Genomic DNA, 14716 nt, shown 5'->3' with positions numbered 1-14716 from the left:
CGACTAAAGTTTAGTCACACATTGAAGTATTAAATCGATAATGAAAGCCATTTACCGATGGAATAAAGTTAATTGGGCCCTCGGTCATACATTTTCCGATACAGTTTTTATATTAATACGAAAAATTGCTTGCTTAATCAAAGCCCGTATTCATTTACTTAAGAAGTTACTAATAGCGCGATAGGTGACTTTTTAGTAGGACACACTATTAGCAAAGGACATTTTGTCAAAGAAAAATTTTAACAGGGATATTGATAAATTGGAAAAAGATGGGAAATCATTAATTTATTTTTTAATTGAGGAAAATTCCAACATTTCGGATATTTTTGAACTATTCCGAGTCCAAAATTGTACGTGATTCGGGAATATAATGTTTGGATCGGGAATTACCGATGCGAAAGGCATTACTCTTTATTATTTCCGAGATCGTTTGCGTTTGCCATAAGTTGATAGTGAGTCGATGGTACATAATACATTAAATGATTTTGCAAACATCTGGGAGAGAAAACAGGAATTAGAATTGCATGTTCTTTGGAAAAACGTAGGGTATGGGAATCCTTAAAGTGGATGACCATCCTGTATAATGATAAGGGCAAATAGTATCTATCGATAATAGGTTGAAACATTAATACTAAGTATAGTTTATAAAGTGGAATAAAGAAGATCTTAAATAAATATAATGTTAGTTGTTTTCTATAATTTTCCTATTTGTCTCTTGTCGCGATCGTCTCTAGTCACGAATATAACATACGTACTATCACGAACATGGGATTGATTAAACATCGGTGGTTTATTTGCATGGACTAAAATATTAATCGTATTTTTATGCATTGTTACTGGAATCAGTTATTCCCCCATTGTGTTATCAGATATTTATCCTTTCAGGAAGTTTGGGGGTCAATCGCTAGTTTCAATGGTATGTCACCGAGGTGATTTTCATATTCCTTCTCTGAATGAGGGCAACAAGATGTCAAATTTCATGACCGGAAGGAAATATGAAGGCACATTTTATAGCATATATTTTTCCTGTGAAATGCGTGCGTTCGGTTTTTCTTGAAAGTTCTACGAGGCTTCACGAGGAGATTCTTCTGTCACACTGTACTAAAAGAAACATGGCCATTATGATTTGGTGGCATTAAGCCCATTCAGATGTCACAATTTGAGAAGAATTTCACCCCGGAGTCACAAAAATAGGTACACATAAACATTTGAAGTGCACTTTACAGGGCATCGATGGCAACACAGAATTTTCGGAATTGTTCTTCCCTCCTTTTCTTGGTAATCCGGTCTCCTCGTCAATGCCCTGCCCCACCCATTTATATATTTATTTTATTTTATCGCCCTTTCGATAATGTGCACAACCTTCGTATGTCCTCGGATCCGAGTGATTCTCTTCCTATATCCCTTCTGGTGAGTTCTAGCGTGTTTCTCCTTAGATTTATTTTGCTCGGTGATTTTGCATGACTTCCTGTTTGCCATCTCAGTTCCCGTTTTGGAAAATACACCGGTTATAATAATGAGAGCAGTTAAATTTGAAAGCTGGAGTCCGCTAAATAATCGCCATAATATATGCGGTGCAGTTTTTATTAAATCCAATTCTCTTTCCACTTTTACCTCTCTAGCACAAGAACGTGGAATTTACAGGATTGAAAAATCATTTTCTCTTTGTCTGCATTGGTAAAGATTAAAGAGTGGAAACTAGTAAACATTGGGGTAGAATTAAAATTATAAAAATTATTGCTTCTCCGTGGTTTTTTCGGCCAAACGTCCCTTCTGCCATATAATGCTCGTCATTTGAATAATATGCACGGCGAGATGTGACAAGTGAGGAACTTTTTCGCAAAATCTTAATAATTTAATATTGTGTTTACATTTGCTTAATTAATGTAATTAATATTTTTTTGAAATAGTACAATCATCTGGTGTTTTTGCTGAGAGCATCAAAACAAAAAGCATTGAAGGTTAGCATATATTTTGCACAAAACTCTTCGGAAATTATATTTAGATACCATCGCTAGATAGTGACAATATTCAGTTCTCCCTATGGAATTGATTGTACATTTCACTGAAGTTCCATAGATTTAAAAAAATAGTGAATTGCTACAAATAAAATAAATAAAAATTGGCTATTAATACGCCCAAATGACTTTAAAGTCTTACATTTATGTCTACACTTTGGGTGGTCAAACGAAGTTTGATTTTCATTTGGAAATTTATTTATTTCTAATCTAACGTGTTCAGTTGAGCAAGTATAAATTTGCCCCTCAGTTTCTCACAAAACATTGCTTTTCTGTGTTACTGTAGAGTTTTTACAGACTTAAAAATAAGCGAACCAAATATGAAGCCTTGTGTTAGAACTACTAGGTTCGATATGGAAATTCATTTATCGTTTAATGACTCGTTATACTCTCTACCTTTGGAATTATACGAAAAATGGAAAATTTTATCGCACCAATTTAAGGTTATGTAGAAAGCTCTCCTTATTTAAATTACATTCGTAAGTAAATAAAATTACTTATGCCTACTGAATGAGATTCTAGGTGATAATTGTAAAATAAATTTACTAAGTATCATATTAACTATATATTTTGCATGTATACAAGTATATTCATGCATGCATGGTGATGGACGTAATGTGAGGTTGTGTAGAGCTTACAGAGAAGGGGTGAATCGAGTGCGATGCACAGGAAGGTGAAAGTACTATCAGGAAGTAGAAGGGAATTATTCCGTATAAACTATGAAATATAAGATTAGAAAATTAATATTTGATCCAGGAAATCTTCAGGAGAGAGGGTATGAACGAATAAAGGATTTGTAAGGTAAGGATATTAGGTCTGCAAGTTTGGGTATAGAAAAAGAATACGACGTAGATGAGGATAGCTTAGGCCCAGGCCTATTTGATGGCGAGATAGAAGGAATTTACAGGATAGATAGGGGGTATTAAGGGGATTGAAATCAAATAAGACCTGGTGAGAGACATCTTCGTACAACTACTTTTAGATCTCGGAAAACGTGAAAGATAGAGGTTTTCGGTTAAATTCGTTGTGTTTATGAAGGAGTAATTTGGCTGAAAGATTTGTTGAAGTTTCTATTAGTAATGAACCCAAGAAAGGCAAAGCAGCCGTATGCGAGGACCATTGAAAAATAAGTTTGATTTCGTACGCGCATGAAGTGCTGCTTAGGAATGTGGCTTTGTACGGCGCGGAAGCTTGGTCATTGGGGCAAGATGACAGGCCTATTTGAGACCTTAGAGAATTGGGAGTAGAGGATGGAAAAAAGTAAAATGGACGAAAGGAGGAGGTATTTCGGCATGATATACTAGGTAAAAAAAACGAAGAGGAGCCTAAAAGCTTGCAAGGAGAAATCCAATTGAAACAGTAAAAGTGAATGCAGACATTTTGATTGGTGAAACAATGTGACAGAGGGGAGAATTTTCGTCAAAAGAGGAAGGGGTAGAAATAAATTGGCATGCAGAACGGAATAAAGAGGGGTAGAACTTAAGTGGTATTGAAGGATCCTTTAACTTGTGTAATTCGCCAGGTTGTACCCGTTTAGATTAAGCTATGTAGCGATATTTAGTCTGCGTCCAACCAAAAACAGCCTTAAACGGTAGTCTATCGAATAATAATATAAATCTGAACTTACGTTTATTATAAGTGATAATGTTACTCTTTTCGTAAAATTTTTGGTCAAGTCGCTCATATTTCTTAATTTGTATCCGTACATAATGTGTTCGTTATTGATTCATCCTCTTTGTCCCTGTCAAACCGTCTCTTTGTTGCGTTTGTGATTCTGTGTCCTCAACGACATTTTTTCCTCAAATTATCTTTCCCCTTGGAACACTTTCAGGCTAACTTCCATTGCCGTTTCGACGCCACCTTTAATTATTTCTTTTTCCTCTTCTTATCTCGGCCAACCTTGGACAGTGTCTACCTCTCTCCCTCTCCGAATTCTCATGTTTCTCAGTACTGAAGTCACTTAAGATATCTCCTTTCGCGTGACAGGGAGTGTTATCTTTCCTATTTATGTATTTTTCTCCTCGGGTCTATTCTACCAGGCATCTTCGGAATCCTTAAGTTATCAGTTCTGATATAGAAATGTAAAAATGCCCATGATTCGAGCAAATTTCTTCAAGTCAGTCCTATCTTTTCTTCATTGTTCCTTACTCGTTCGTATTTTAATGAATGTCTATCATAATACAGACTAGACCTATGTCATGCATTTCATCTCTACTAATGCTTTCATTAAATATTATCACGAGCTATTCTATTCAGCGTCTTCGTAGTTCACTGATAATTTTGGGATTCCGGAATTCCGGTTCGAATTAATGAGGTGACCGATAAAAACACAAGTATCAGCTCTCCTCTCAGATAACAGAGATACGAGGGAGAAAATCTCGAAGCATCCTGAGGAATTGATTGGTATGTTAGCCTTTTAATAGAAATGGTAGTATGGAAAAAATGTGTAAATTTTGTAATATCCTATGCTAAAAGGTTAATAAAAATCGATATTTATCATGATGTATTTCAAAGCGTAGGTGTCAATCAAATTCAGCAGTATTTATATTAAGCTTAAGTAGCTAAATACCAATTTAAAAGAAGGAAGATCACCTTTCATTCACGACATTGGCAGTAATTCTATTCAAGTAAAATTAAGAAGAAAAGGTTCGAAAATGTTTACGTTGTCATTGGATAGAATGGCACAGCTGTGAGACGAGGATAATTGAAAAAAATGTGGAGAATTATATACTAGGATTATCCATTAGGCACTCACTGCCCCTCACGTTGGTTAAATCTTTACTTAAGTGACCTGTCAAAGATATCCTATATCATGTATAGCTTTGTGGTGATGACTTAAGTATATGTATTCTTAATGGTTTCCAATTAGGTTTAAAAATACAGGATGGCCAAACTCGCCTCTGTACAGTTGTTGAGACTGGTTGGATCGATCCCCCTGGTTGGGAAGTCCCTGATGGTTTTCTCAGATTCCTTTCTTTTGATTGTTGATGCGTGAGGAGAATATTCAGGGGACGAGAAATGAAGTTGATTATATGAACAGAAATTTTTAAAAGTCTTCCTGCTATTTTGTGTAGAAATAATTTTTGATGGCAAAGTTTGTGATAGTAAAAAGGCCATGCTATACATATATCCATTCAATTTGTTTGGGTAAATAGAGGAACGGGTTCTCTCAATTGCTACGTGAGTTGAGTCCATGGGGATGTTTCATGATAACAGAGACGCATATTATAACAATTTTCCCCTAAATACTATTAATAATAATATTAAGTGAAAAATTGTAATAGTGTTTGTCTCTGTTATTATGGAACAGTTCCACCACATCACAAATGAATCTGTAATTTATATTAGATATTTCATGACTTGAATCGGTAATATGCTTCTTTATCAAAGGGAGGCTAAAACTGGGCCTTTTGTTAAAAGCCAGAATTTTATTTGACGATAGGCATATACTTAAAACTTGTTAGTAAGTCAGATGTCGGTCTATTAGTATTATCTATAATTTGCATCAATTTATGTTGAAATTATTACAACAAATATTACACTTTTTCTGCTGAAACAATACTAATTACTACCTTGATCAAAAAGTTCCCGGAATAACCACCGTGTGGCGCTCCCATCGTTCCGATTTGAGTTCTGTTTTTTTTGTTAAATTGGTACATCTGTTGTTGATATTCCCTTTAAATCTTAGTGTCATAACTTGACATTTGCAAAAGTTACGGTCGGTTTTCGGTATGTCCATCAGTGCTTCCTGCGATTTTTCCATTACTTCCTCTCGGCTGCTAAAACTCGTTCCCCGTAATGGTTTTTTAACTCGATTGAACAGAAAGAAGTCACAGGGAGCCAAATCAGGTGAATTCGGTGGCTGTTGGATGGTATTTGTTGCATTTTTCGTCAAAAAATTACGAATAATGATAGCACTGTGCGACGGGGCGTTATCATGGTGCAAAATCCACGAGTTTTCTGCCCACATTTCTGGTCTCTTTCGGCGAATTGCTTCACGCAAACGTCTCATAACGCCCAAATAATACTCTTTGTTTACTCTCTGGCCTTCTGGCAAAAATTCATGATGCACTACACCGTTGTAATCCATGAAAACCGTCAGCATTGCCTTCTTTTTTGACTGAAAACGACGTGGTTTTTTTGGTCTCGGCTCATTTGGTGAACGCCATTCACTTGCCTGATGTCTGGATTGCGTGTCGTACTCATAAACCCACGTCTCGTCTCCAGTAATGATCCTTTTGATGAATGTGGGATCGGATTCAGCCTCGCAAATCATGTCTTTTGCGACGTCAACACGGTCTCTTTTTTGCATGAAATTGAGGTCTTTTGGCTGCTACACGACGGAAACCCAAATCATTAACCACAATGTCTTGGGCGGATCCATAGGCAATGTTCAAGTCCTCCGCTATTTCTCTGATGGTTAATTTGCGGTTATTGACCAACATTTCTTTTACTTTATCAATTTTTTCACCGACTTTCGATGTCGATGGTCTGCCACTGCGTTCATCATCTTCGATTGACTCACGACCACTTCTGAACCGCTCGTGCCACTGGTAAACGACCGTTTTTTTTAGAGAATCGTTGCCGAAACACTTTTCCAACATTTCCAACGTCCGTGCGCCACTAAATCCGTTTTTTACGCAAAATTTAATACAAGTTCGTTGTTGCAAATTTAAATCCATTTCTGAAATTGTAAAAAATCGCCAACACACACAGAGATAGATGTACTCTTGGCTACGTAACTTTTGCAAATGTCAAGTTGTGACACTAAGATTTAAAGGGAATATCAACAACAGATGTACCAAGTTAACAAAAAAAAACAGAACTCAAATCGGAACGATGGGAGCGCCACACGGTGGTTATTCCGGGAACTTTTTGATCAAGGTAGTATACTCTGCTTCGTGTAATTTAAAATTTAATGGCGATATTGTGGGTTGTTCATGCCTTGAATGAAGGATCCGTCTAATAAAATATTTGGGAAAATAATGTCTTAAATGTCGTTGTAAATCTCGTCATTTCCCCGAGATTTTATTGATAAGTGAAGGTCGTCAGGAGAGAAATATTTGCATAAAGATAAGTCCGTGTACATAAGCCAAATTCTCTGATAGGTAGGAAATCGTCCATGGCTGATGTGGTCCTCTTGGAAAAATTTCACCTCTCTACGCTTAACCAAAAGAAGATCAAGGCTTCCTTTTGGGTGGGGCAGAAAAAAATTAGCGGATCTACTAAAAGGTTTACCTTTTATCAATCAACACCTAAAGGTGCAATAAGTTACAAACATTTGAAAGGAATTTTGAATCAATGTCTTCCAGTGGTGTAAGTATAGTATTCTACGATACGCCTATCATCCTCCCGCGGCTAGGATGTATAGTCACATTTTACATTACTTTGTTCTCCTCTCATATTTTTAATAAATGGAGCATTTTTCGAAAGTACTATTTATCACAAGTACTAGTTGGGCGTATAGTTCCTCATTAAATCCTGAAGAACATTTAATTTAAATATAACTCTATTAGTTGAAAACGCCAAAACATTACCGACTCGGGGTACTAATTGCAATAATTAGTCATTCACAAGGACACCAAGCTGTTTATAGGTTTCAATGAATTGGCGGTTTCATCAGCATTCTTTGATTTCTGCAGATTTGATCATAGATAAAACTCTCTCGTATTCCTCGGTATCATAGGTAAACCTCTCTCTTATTCCTCTCTCTATTCTCGGGGCCTCCTCGTACCAGTTCTTGAGCATGTTACTTGCTGTATCATTTAGCGCCATATACGAGTGCTCGTATGTACATTTTTGTTGGGAACGCGGTAGCCCATGGTCATAGCGTTGGAGTACTAATCAGAGGGCCCGGGTTCGGCGCCTCTCTGGGAACCCTCATTTCCGCTCAAGCTTTGTGACTTCTGGGGTACCAGATCTTCCTCGGAAACCTTGGCCGTCACAGGGAAAGGAACTGGCCCCCCTACCCTGATGTGAGAATTTCACACGCGCTGAGACTATTGGGTGAACCACCTAACCGACCTTGAGTCGATTGCCTTATTTTTCTTTTTATATTTTGCTCCACTTTCACATACACTCTTCGTTTCATAAGGTACAATGAAATTTTGCCTAATTTTTACTAAACCGATGTTGATTTCCTCGTTTCGATATAGGTCCAGTAACTAATCAAAATAATTCACTCGCTAAGATAAAATCCTTTAAAAAATGGTGCTAGGTATGCCTGCGGCCCTTTGAGAAAGTCATTAGCGCATAAGTATTCATCTGCGACTTAAAAATACATAGCTTCTGAATGCAATAGAGAAACGAGGATATGCGGATTGGGGGGGGGGGAGGTAAGGGAAGAAGTCTGCGGAATTACGGTGTTCAGGGTGGAAGAGCGAATGAAACAAATGTGTTTGTGTTATAATTAATTACGAAGTTGCATGATGTTTAAAGAATAGTGTAATGGTGGTTATAGCCGCTTCGCTGTAAACAATCTTGCCTTCGTATTTCTGAGCTTTCGTTAAAGTCATGTTTGAATCTTTTCTTAACTTTTAAATGTCAAGGTATCAATTCCCGCGTCAACTCTACTGCACATTTTTCCCCCAGATCAGGATTATCTTGTTGATCAAAGTATCGAACTGCACTGGACAAAACCCAAAGACCATGTTTTTTAATCAGCCTCTGCATGTCAAAGCCGCGGAAATATTTCCCATTTGCATCCTCTAGTTACGTCCACCTGTACGTGGCATGCGCAACGACATGAAAGAATCGTCCATTTTCCCTTCTAAGATCGATTTTTCGTTTTTTCCCACATGCTCGTCTTTTGAAAAGATTGAACCTATAATCCATATCTTTTTGCAATTTTTCCAATTCACAGGCTCTTTATTTTGCGCAGCAGGAGAGCACCGATGCGCATCCAATCCTCAAATGAAATGCTGTCGACGGGAATGGAATATAGAGTTAATCTTTCGGCATGCCGCCGTCCCACTTCATGTTCACCACGAGATCAAGTCATCTCTCCGATCGCTCTACGCCAATACAGCATTTGTTTCATCATCGCGAGGGTGAGTATCGACAAGTGGGACGAATTATTTAATGATCCCACTCTCAGCCTTCCAAACCTCTCCTTAGGCCAAAATTTCATGTTGCTTTGCGTTTATCGGATTCATTCAGACCTTTTAATGTCGGAACTTCCGATTGTAACACCGCATCTTCGTGACTCCATACTCGGTAATGTGCTTTTATTTCTAGCTCAGATTTCTTACATATCACTGCTAATCAAACATTGGAAATCCAAACCATCGCTGTATTACATGACATGTTTTTAGGAGCAGATTTTCTCTTCATTAATAATTAGTACTCTAATCCTCGATGAAACCTCGATTCTCTAGCTTATACCGTTTACATTGACTCAAATGGGTGTTCTTTTTTAGAATTCTCAAACGACCTTAAGATTTCCTTATGAAATTTTTTATTCAGTTTTCAATTATTTTTTCACCCCACGTGAACCTTTAGTTGTCGATTAATTTAAGGGTGTATTGGGAAAAGAAGAGAAATTGTGATTAATAAATTACTCTGTGCTCCTATGACTTTTGGAAATATAAAATTCTGATTGTACTTAGGTATACATATTTTGATCAAAACAAAACTTTTGATACTTATTCAAAGCTTTTCCGTTTCTCGATACATTTTAATGTAAAGATTTGTCGTTACAGTACAGTGATTAGCAATAAAATGTACGTCATTCACCTAAAATTTTCAGGAATAGCTCACGATGAGATTTGAATAAGATTAATTCTTTTAAGCATGTGATGGTATGAAAACAGTTCTCAATAAAATAAGTGATTTCACACGGTGATTTGAAGAGATGGATCAAAGAAGGCCAGATCGGTAGAAAAATTACCACTGAGAAGCCTTTATACTGACCGGAATTAAGCTTGGAAACACGCCTTGGTTGCCAGGAAGAAGTCTGCTGAAACTGAATCTCTTTCGTTTTAAAATTTACGCCAACGGGATGAGGATAATGCGCAAAGTATAGATGGAATGGAAGTCCCCAGAAAGCTTGCTTACAACACCCATTCTTCTGTCATCTCTAGAGAAGGAGGATGTCATTAGTGATCTCGCGTTAGGTGAAGAAATACAGTGTTATTATTTTTGTGCCCGAACAAAGGTGTTTGCCAAGCGACAAATGCCATGCTCCTATCCGTGTCTCCCTACACCCACGACACCGCGTTCTATGATCCGGAGAACGCGTGTTCGAGTCCCACGCATTGGCCGCCCTCCCGAAGTGAAGGCTTTAATTTATTCATCCGAATGCATATCCTATCTCCTGACTTCACAAAGACAGAGAATAGTCGGTCTAGATGCGTGAGCCGTCGGCTCAAAGGGTATTCCAGCAGATTATTGTTCGTGCTCGCATTTCTTCGTGTTTCAGGAAATCGGCTTAGTCCGCCGCCGCAATGAGGTTGGAGGTGGAGGGCACGGGTGAAAGGGGGGGGGGGAATTAATGCAATGCTGATTTCGCTATGGCAACTCTCTGTCCGAAGCTATTTGTCTGCCATTAATAAGCCCATTCATATCAAGGGCCGAAAGCGTGGGGTGATCAGGGTTACGTTTCATTTGCGTCCGTTCATATTTTCTGGCAAAAATTTGCGATTGCGTTGGCAGAAAAGGACTCTTGAAGTCTCAAGGCCCTTAGCTTCGTAGGGCCTTGATGATGACGGTCGTTTGTTCCAAGCTGATCATCGACACCTTTCTTTCGGTTGCCTAAAGAACGCGGACGATGTCATGGAGGACAGGATGTCTTTTCGCTTTAAATTACAAATAAATCGGTCCTCCCCCTTCTGTTTCCTGCCTCCGAAAGCATTGGTAAATTTTAATGAGTTACGTAAACGGTTTTTGAGAGAGAAATCAGAGCAAGATTCCCTAATCTCCAGAAAGATATGAAAGCAAAGGAGAGAAATGACTACAGCCCTTTCTCCTTCAGAAAAGAAAAAGAGTTAGCATTTTATAAAATAGCTATTTTATTTCAATTGAAATCGATCTGAAAATTGCACTATCACGTAGTCTAAAACTATATAATATTGGTAGGGGAGGTATCGCGTAGGACAAAATAAGCCAGGCGTCTTTGCTAAAAGTTAATTTGCGTAGCGAAACTCATACTTTTTTATTACACATATTTATCTGATATTGGTAGGTACTGAGATAAAATGATTGTTCTCCCGGCCATGATATATATACATATATATTTATATATTTATATTTATATATATATATACATACATGTATATATATTTATATATATATATATGTATATATATATGTATATATATATATATATATATACATATATACGAGATATATGATATATATATATACATATATATACATATATATATCGTATATATATGTATATATATATATGTATATATATATATCATTCTACAGTGCTATTTGTTAGAGTAATTAATTGGTGAAAATCCAAAACACTTTTGTCATGATGTCTATAGAATCAATTTTATTTCTGAAAGAAACTGAAATGCGAAACTCATTACAATTACCTAATATATATGATGGCACAAATTAATTTGTGGGAGCAATTCCGGTAGGCGTCAATTTTCAAACATTGATGAAAAATTCGAAGTAATGCAGATTTTCCCGTAACTGGCACCAATTTATCCGATTTAGCTACCAGTTCTGCAGGTGATAAAGTGACTAATGTGTCAGCTGCGGGGGAACCAGTACCCATTATGGTGAATTATTGAAGCACTGAGGCGAGTGGAGTGAGTGAATACGACGCGCATGCGCTTTATCTTTCGGTATTAGCTTGAAGATCTATTGTGAGTACGCACTAGAGAGAAAAGGTTATGCATCTGTACTACCATGGTAGAATTAAAATCGTTAAAACATTAAAACCTCCCATTTCTATTGTGAGATAATTTACAAAACTGATGTTACTATTGAAGAGGAATTTGACTTAAAAGGAAATATCTTTCGTGGATGCCTCTTACTCTTTTACGGGAATGTGCAATTGTTGTCTCCATACATACATTAAATTTAAGAGTGAGGGAGATAATTTAAAAATGTGTATTTTAAGGTTTTTTGTAGGGTCGTGTGAATAAATTGTTCGTGTGGAACTACAAAGTTAGTCCTTTCATTTATTTATAAGATTTAAAATGCATTCAAAAATGGTATGACTTTGATTTCGTAGTTGATAGTATCGGATGATATCTGCCGGCGTGATTTTTTTAATACAGCTACTGCTACTCTTATTTATGTCTTATTTTCTCAGGTGAATAAACATTTATACGTTGGACATGTGCGTTATTAATAGTATGTAAATTGTATGCGAATAAACACTTATATATACAGGGCTGTGTATATATATATATATATATATATATATATATATATATATATATATATATATATATATATAAGCTGCGTCCAGTTGTCAACTTTGGGTATTAGTGTTGAGAGCTTTACCAATAGTAAGATTTAAAAAATGGAAAAGTATGTTGACAAATGGAAAAATATTAATCATATATCAGAAAAGTTGACTATTAGAGGATGGATATTCAATACCAATAATAACCTTGTCGAATTAAAAATGTTTATTTACTCAGAAACCAAAGTTCTTAAAAACATTGCAGTCGTAAATGATGTAACGGTCAATAACAATTTCATCAATAACAACTTTTGATGCCCTCAGAAATCAAAGTGAAACTGAAAAAAATAAATTTTATTTCAGTCATAATGGATGGAAAGGCTAATGTGACTAATATGTTGAAACTATCAATTGCTTACCTTTGCCTCAATGGTGCGGCTAGGGATAGATTTTTGAAGTACACTACCGCAAAACGTAGGCCGTTCGGTCTTTTCTTCGTTGGTTTACTTATTTAACTATTCGAAGGATTCCGTGTAAGAGATAGACTTGTCTATTAAATTCACGATAAATATGTAGTTGTTGGCCAACTGTAAACTTTTAATTTAATTTTAATATAAATTAATTTTGTTTAGCGATGAATCTAAATATATTTTTTTGTCAAATGCTACGCAAGGAAGAGGGGTGTTGTAGGTTAGATAGTGGAGAACATGAATATTCACTTAAGGGTTAAATTCCCGGTGGTTTCAGAAACCCTCACCTTCCCCATGCCGTGCGATTTTTCAGCTACTGGATTTGCTGGTTAAACAGCTGATGGCACAGGGGAAGGAACGAGCCCACGTATATTAAAGTGGGACTTTCATATACCACAGATTTGTTTGGAGTCGAGTTCAAATCTCACCTAAAAAACAAAAATTCTGGTTTACATCTTTCATTTTAACACTCGCAGGGAATTAATAATGGCTAAATCATAGGCTAACGCTTAGTATAGATAATTTTCATCACATACGGGATACTTGTAGAAATGATATGACTCTATATGTATGTATCTTATCGACACTTATCTACAATAGGAGTTCTTTCTGAACTTTTACCGGATAAAAGACGTGATTTTGTTTAATTGAATGAAATATTGCTGAATGTGAAGATCTCAAGAACCTTTCACTGAGTGATGATCTATAAGAACTTGAAAATTTAGAAAAGGATTTAGACATGTCGAGAAAGATAATTATATTTCTCTTTCAAATGATATTTTTTTAAATGATCTCTCCAGATATTTTTATATGTGCATGTATACTGAGAAATAGAAATTAATAAAATAAATAAATTATTACTACGAATTATTATTATTAATATATGCTAATTATGAGTCGACATTTAAATCTCTAATTTTAATTAAAGATCAATCTCAAAATAAAAAGAATCCTGAACATTTTACAGTTTTACCTGTATATTTTTTTGTAGTTTGAATTCTAATGCCATAGCAAACGTACAAAAATAACATGAATCAAAGGAATCATAAGTACAGCTCTAGTTAGGGGTCGGAGTAACCGAATATCAGTAACCGAATTTTTAGTTATTCTTAGTAGTAAAATATACCTTTTAAGTGGAGGTTTTCGATGAACCCTGGGACTGTACACTGCTGTTTTCCTGAGCAAATTTATATGACACAAAATATCCTTAAAACCCTGATCATATCGTGCAATAGTAGTTAGGTTATTTAGCTTTGCATTCTTTCAATCTCACTTAATTTAATCCAAAATGCCTGTCCTTTTCCTGGGCTTCGTCTTCCCAGCATTTTTCCCTCTATTACTTTCTTCAGCATCTAATTGTCTCTAGTATCCACTGCAGCCACATGTGCTGCCTTCTTCGCTCCAACAGCCATGGCTTCCCGTTCTATGCCTAAAAATCCATCACTTATTTTCCTCTCCGCTCATTTTATTTCTTCCAAGATTCTCCACACCCACCTCTCAAAAGACTTCAATCACCGCTTATCCCTTTGTCTCAACAACCAAGTTTTCTAACCACGCAAAACATTGTTCTATATTAAATTTTCACTAGTGTTTTCTTCACGTATTGTTTAAGGTGATTACCACTAATTCTCGCCTCTCTATACATAAACGTTTCTTTACCAAGCGCAATTCTTATTATACCTCCATCACTTTTTCCACCCTTATTCAATACATTTTCCAAGGGTTACTGTTTTCCCTGTTCTAGTTTGTGCTCTGAAAGCTTCATGTAATGGAGACATAAACTAAGGCGGTAGTTATTAAAAAAAAATAATACGACGCACTATGGGGAGAATACGATTCTACCCATTCTCGGTGAA

This window comes from Hetaerina americana, unplaced genomic scaffold, assembly GCF_022747635.1.
Source record: "Hetaerina americana unplaced genomic scaffold, ioHetAmer1.1.p SCAF_32, whole genome shotgun sequence".
NCBI lineage: Eukaryota > Metazoa > Arthropoda > Insecta > Odonata > Calopterygidae > Hetaerina > Hetaerina americana.
Note: the sequence above shows the minus strand (reverse complement) of the source record.